Here is a 6891-nt window from a genome sequence, read left to right on the forward strand (position 1 = left end):
TTTATTGGGGTTTTATTATGTAGGCAAGATTGATTGAATCATCGACCACTTGTCTGAATTCAATCTTCAGCCTCCCTCCTTTCCTTGGAGGTCAGGAGGTCAGGCTGATGTCACATGTCTCAAAGCTCCAACCTCGAATTACATGGTTCGTCTTTCTGGCATGGCCAGCCTCCATCCTGACATGACCTCATGGCCCACCATGGGTCACCTCACCAGCATAAACTCAGGTGTGGTCCCAGGGGCCACTGGTCTTCTGGTGAGGCTGGAGACTCCCAAACTGCTGTGTCTGCTGCCACTTCCCATGGGGAGAAAAATTAAGTTTATATGGTATTTCTGCTTCCTAACCTGCATCCCAGTGGCTTGCCCTTTCACCTCCATCTTTCCTTCTCTCCTACCAGGCTTCCCCCCAGCTCTCACTTCAGGCACCGAGAGCTCCAAGATGGGGAGGTAGCTCTTTCCTCCTGTCCTGATCACTTTTTTTTTTTTTTTTGATTCAGATTTTCTATGTCCCAGGAAAAAATAACAGTGGAATATTTATCCCATCAATAGTCCCCCAAAGAAATTGTTGCTCTTTGGTATGTTTCTCAAGGTCTAGGTTGGGCTGCTTGGTCTGCACTTACCTGCATTATCATCATAATCACCTTCCACCTACTTACAGTTTTGTTACTGAGGATGCAAATAACCACACAAGACCAGTGCCCTATCAGTGCCTGTAGGATGCAGCCTTCTGCGTTTTTACCCAGAGAGCAAACCAAGCTCTGGGGAGGGAAGTAGAAAACAGACCAGCAGGCACAGCAGGCAATAAACCTGAGCTGGGAGGTTGGAGCAGGAGAGAGCAGGCAGGAAGGACGTGAAACATTGGTTTTCCTGCAGACTGCTGGCGAGGCCAGGCTGACTGTCAGCCAGAACAGGATAGAACATGGCCTCTTGGGGAACAGGTCTGCTGGGCCAGTCAAAGCCAATGGTTTGAAAACAGAATTACAGAGGAAGTATGGCAGTGAGAGTAATGGTGCTGGCCCCTGCCCTCTCACATCCCCAGATATAGGAAGAGCACAGAGCCAGGACAAGGGCTGCTCTGTGGGCAGCCAAGTTCACAGGGCAGGTGGCCACACAGGACGTGTGCACCAGTTACTGTTCTCTGGGGTGGATTTGGTCATCATGGACACAGAGGGAGACTCCCAGTTCTCCTCTTAGCTCCCAGATCTGCAGTCTGGCTTGGTGCTTTAGGGCCAGGCAGACTTTTGGTTCGGTTCCTGGCTCTGCTGATCACTAGCTGTGTGATGTTGGGCATGTGGCCTGGCTTACATTGAGCCTTGCTTACTGTGTGTCACGTCATCTTCCTCCTATTGTGTAGTGAGGGTTAGATGAGATGATAACCATGGATGCTCTATGATGCCCAGCACATTTAGCCTGTTGCCCCTCCTCTCTCTTTTGTCTTCAGGTCCCTGGTGCCCCTGTCCTCCGCACAGGGTCCTGCACCTGTAGACTTGGCAGAAGCTCCTGCTCCATTTCTTGATGGGCTGGGATGATTCAGGATCCCCCACTGTCCAGCAGAGTCAGCTCCTGAAGGAGAGCTTCTCATTTTCCCCTTGACTCACCTCGTGGACTTTGCTGGAATAAAAGGAGGTTGGCATTTATGTGCTGTGATTTCAGGGACACCAGCAAGGCCTTTCCTTTGCTCCCCTCACTTCCACCTCCCCCCCAAAAAAACACAGAAACAAACTCTCTCCTCTATGTTGCCTGCTGAAATTCAACTATTTGGACTTTGTTCTTTTAGTTAAGTTGTTTAAATGCAAATTTTCTTAGAAGCCATGATATTTATAGCTTGAAATTTATCTGTCTGAATGAATGAATGAGTCTCATTTTCTCCTCTGAGGTCCCTGTGTGAGGGACGGTCTGAGGCCATCCCTGAGGAGGTAAAGCAGCCCAGACTCTGCTTAACCTACTTCACAGTTTTCCTTTGAGCCCATCTCAGCAAAGGGTACAAGACTAGTTTCTCATCAAATCCACAAAACTCATATTCTCAGCCTTGGAGTTTTTCCCTCCCTCACCCACAGCCCCACTCCACCTCCTCCCCACCTCTATACTTCACTGTGGCCGGAAGGAAAGATGGGACATTTGTTGAGGGCTACTGTGTGGCTGGTTGGGGGTGACATGTCATCTTATTTAAACCTCGTGCAATCCTGGCAGCAGGGATTAATCATCTGACTTGATGAAGAGAAGAAACAAGCAGCAGAAGAGTTAGTGAATTATCTAAAGACCCCAAACCCATGAGTGGACCAGCTGGGATTTGGACCCAGGTTGGTCTTACTCTAAAGAGTTTTCATAAAGTGGTGGTAACTGCTCCCACTTCTTCTTTTTTTTTTTTTTTTAAGTTATCAACTTTTAAAAAAATTTTTTATTGTTTACTGTTTACAGTAAACTGCAAATATTTAGAGTGTACAATTTGGTATCCCAATCTCCCAATTCATTTACCCCCCCCAACCCTCCCTGCTTTCCCCACTTGGTGTCCATATGTTTGTTCTCTACATCTGTGTCTCTATTTCTGCCTTGCAAACCGGTTGATTTGTACCATTTTTCTATAGTCCACATATATGTGTTAATATATGATATTTGTTTTCTTTTTTCTGACTCACTTCACTCTGTATGACAGTCTCTAGGTCCATCCGTGTCTCAAAAAATGTCCCAGTTTCACTGCTTTTTACAGCTGAGTAATATTCCATTGTTTATATGTACCACATCTTCTTTATCCATTCATCTGTTGATGGACATTTAGGTTGCTTCCATGTCCTGGCTATTGTAAATAGTGCTGCAATGAACACTGGAGTGCATGTGTCTTTTTGAATTATGGTTTTCTCTGAGTATATGCCCAGCAGTGGGATTGCTGGGTCATATGGTAGTTCTATTTTTAGTTTTGCAAGGAACCTCCATACTGTTCTCCATAATGCTTCCACTTCTTCCTGATCCTCTCTCCCACCCTCTAGTTCTAATTTATTAAATTTAATATATGAATTACAAAATAGAAGTTTCTAAAAAGAGGCTGATACGTTTCCATCACAAAATCCTAGATTTTTAAAGATATTTTATTGTGCAAACACTCAAACATCCACAAAAGGTAAAGAGTAGGATTGCAAACCCCCCACCATTGTAGCCTGTTCTTGCTACAACAGGTAAAAGCAGGTTAACAACCAGGCAATATGAAAAGCATTGGAAGAGGCAGAGCCTTTCAGCTATTCTTTTCCTATAGACACCTGCCCTATCACAGGCTCCATGATGTTGTTCATAGGTGACAAGGATCACTAGTCTTTACTGGGAGTTTACTAAAGCAGCAGACTTGCCTTGCTTTACGAATGGTAACCAGTGTAATGCTCCCAGCCTCTCAGTTACCACCAGCTCCTTTTGCAGAATTGGCTGCTGAGTCCAGAGATGTTCCTTTCTTGCCCAAGACCACACGACTGGTGGCCAGGGGTAGAGCTGGGGCAGGAACCCAGGCCACCAGGCTCCAGAGGCCACAATTTACACCCTGGGCTTGGTTCCCTCGGTTCCTGCCCTGACTTGATTTATATTGTGAGACAAAATCCGCGAGCACCATATTCCCCACCTTCAGTCTGTCCCCAGCGCCACGTTCATTTACTCTTTTTTCTTACATCAAATCAAATCATTTAGAATTATTGTTTGGAAATTTCACAACATTTGCTCCAAGAACAAGGAGCCAGAGCTTTGAGCTTTCAGGCCAAACACTAGTTACTCTTCTCCCAACTGCCTCTTTCAGCTAAGCTTCCCTAGCTAATCTGCAGGAACGAGGCATCTATAGCCACGGCCTCCCATCTCACTACCCCCTAGTTTTTAAACACAGATTCTCTTTGTTTGTGAAGTCGCCAAATTAATTCCAATTTATTAGCTGAGAACAAGCAGGCAGATGAGTAAACAGAGGCAGAGGCGCCAAGCTGAAAAAGGGGTTTAGCAAACATAATGTGAGAAGCGTGGAGAGAGGCCCGGAAACGGACGAGGCCGGCCCAGCCCTTGCAGGTGAAGGAATTAGGACACGTGAGTACTTGGGCCCTGCTGAGTCTCTTTCTAACAAAACCATGTCTCATAGCCACGTGGTAATAGTCCAGCTGACATTTGGGGTTGAAGACAAAACCTGGTCCCCAGAAGCCAGGGCACTGCCGCCTGCTCTGTTTCAGGACTGTAGCCAGAGGAGAGAGCATCGGGGGACCATGTACCGGAAAAGAGGGTGAGAGAAAGCCAAGGTGGTGGGGGAGTCTTCAGAGAGGCGTGGGGGTGTGTGTGGAGGTGGGGCCCACCCATGCCTGGCTCTGTACTAATGCCTTATACCCATCACCTGGCAGCCCCAAGAGGAGCCCCTTCCTCGTTTGTGACTGGCGAGCGGGGTCCACGGGCTCAGGAGTGTGGTCTCGGGACCAGAGGGCCTGCGTTTCCACCTGAGCCCTGCCCCCTCCAGCCGTGCGACCTCAGACAAGTCACATCATCTGTCTGGACCTCCGTTCCCTCTTCTATGTATTGGGGACAAAAATCGCTCTTATTTCATCGGGCTGTTGCAAGGTTTAAGGGTCAGTATATACCAAACGCTTAGAACAGTGCTCAGAACCTAGAAAGCACCACACACACAGTGGGATAGTGGAGAGGCAAGCTCTGCGGTTGGCATCCAGCTGCCAGGGTCCACATCCTGGTGCTGCTCTTTACGGCTGTGATCTTCCACTAGAAACTCAAGGCCTCTCCATCTCAGCGTCCTCCTTTGTAAAGGGAGGATAACAGTAACCACATCAGGGGGTTGTCGAGAGGTTTAAAGGAGTTAATATTATAAAGCTCTCGAAACACACACGCTTTGCACCGTAAGCACCCAGTATAATTATTATTTTACTCCATAGCACGTCGACATTATACAAGGTGGTTACCTGTCAAGGAGGCAATGGGGTGACTTGTAATACCTGTAATCTTGTTCCATGATGACATAGTAGGAAATCTGGGCCAGGAAATGACCACTTTTGTTTATCACTTCACATATCAGCCAGAATTCCCCAATGCTGCTTCTTTTCAAAAGCTACAGTTTCACTCACCAGCTCCTGATCCAAGACCCTTCCCCAGGGGCCCCTCCCACCTGAGTCCCATGCCCCTGACTTACTTCTACACGTCGGGGACCCACCCATGCGAAGCCCTTTGTACCCGGCTCACGGGTTTCTGCCTCCTGCCTGAGTCCGTGCGTTAGCGTAATTGCTTCCCAAAGTTATATGGCTCATAAAACAGAACAGCATATTGAATGGGAAATTAAACGACAAATAAGCTGGTTTCATCACATCTTGCAAGGGTGCTGGAGTTGTTCCATGTGGTTTGATTCCAGTGCAAAAATTGCAGTAGGACTTTGGTAAAGGCCGCTACGATTTACCTCTCCTATAGTTTTGGGGGTTTCCCGATGATCTCAGCGTCATGGGCTTTCTGTAAATGTGTTGTCTATCGGCTCCTCCCCTTGTGGTGCTGCTCAAAGTACACAAGGATTATGAGATTTGGGGATTTGCTTACCCAGGGGCCACAGAGCATAGCATGGGATTTTGGAGAACTGGACCATATAAAGGGGGAGGGGTCCAGATGCTCCTGCTTGATCCTCTCTGTGTAGCCCTGGGTGGTGCAGTCGGGCTGGTCCAGAAGTGCGGGGCTGTGGAGAGAGAAGCAGATCAGTGAGCTGTCATTGGGAAAGGAGCAGGTGAATTTAGAGACAGCCTGGATCTAGGGTAAGAGGAGAAATTCAAAGAAGTCTTCTCTTTGAGCCTGGAATAAGAAGAAGATTGTTGTGATGGAAAGGTTGAGAAGAATCTAGGGTTTAGAAAGAAAAGAAGTCCTCTATGCATTGGACACTGAGGGAGAAAATTGTAAAACATGTTCTTGCTTTCAAAGAACCTACATTTTCCCTGGAGAAGAAAGACACAAATATATAAAAACCTGAATTGATTTAGCGATGGCAGTTTGGGCCATGAAGAAGGATGTTTCATGACAGTAGAGCATTGATTTTGGTGTGTAATGGTGTATGTAGAGAATAACTATTAGAAGATCTCCTGTGGTCTGGAGGACAGAGAAGGCTGTAGATAGGAAGTGCCCCCTGAGCTGCTTTCGAAGCGTTGGCAGGAATCTCAAAGGTACAGAGGACGGGCAAGGTGGCGTCTGCAAGAGTGCAGAAGCTTAGAGGCCAGAGGCAGGGCGGGTGCTGGAAAGCGGAGTTCTAAGGGGTGAGTAGCTGGGGGTAAAGCTAGAAAGGCAGATCAATGTGAAGCGCCTGGAAAACAGGTCGAAGAGTTCATTGCGGTATAGAATCATGAACTTCGTGTAAAAATATGCAAGCACGTTGAGCCTCCCACTGGCCATGTGACTTTTTCCCGTTCATTGCCTTCAACTCAGTGTTTCCACAGTTACTGGCAGGGCAGGGGTTTAGGCTATCAGGGAAGGTGTGCTCATGGTGCAGGACTGTGAATGGTTCAGGTCACGAGTGCTTTTAGCTGCAGAGGAGAATCACAGCTCTCTGAGATGGATTAATCATCATTTTCCTGCCACATGAATATGCGACTTTATTTTTCAGAGTAAGGAAGAGAGTGCTGATGGCCAGGCTTTTGCCATATATACCTTTAATAGGTACTGAGCAACCTGTATGTGTCAGGCACTTGGGCTGGGCATTGGAGATGCTGACATGAACAAGACACAGTCTGATGGGGAGACACACAATTAAGAGATAATTAAAGCCAAGGGTGTAAGCAAAGGGCTTGCTGACAGCATGAGGGATGCGTGTGGGGAGGGCAAAATCAGGCACTTGATCCAACCCCAGGGACTGAAGAAGGTCACCTAGAGCTGTTGTCTAAGTCAAGTCTTTAAGGGTAAGCAGAA

Source organism: Hippopotamus amphibius, chromosome 14 (assembly GCF_030028045.1).
Source record: "Hippopotamus amphibius kiboko isolate mHipAmp2 chromosome 14, mHipAmp2.hap2, whole genome shotgun sequence".
Lineage (NCBI taxonomy): Eukaryota > Metazoa > Chordata > Mammalia > Artiodactyla > Hippopotamidae > Hippopotamus > Hippopotamus amphibius.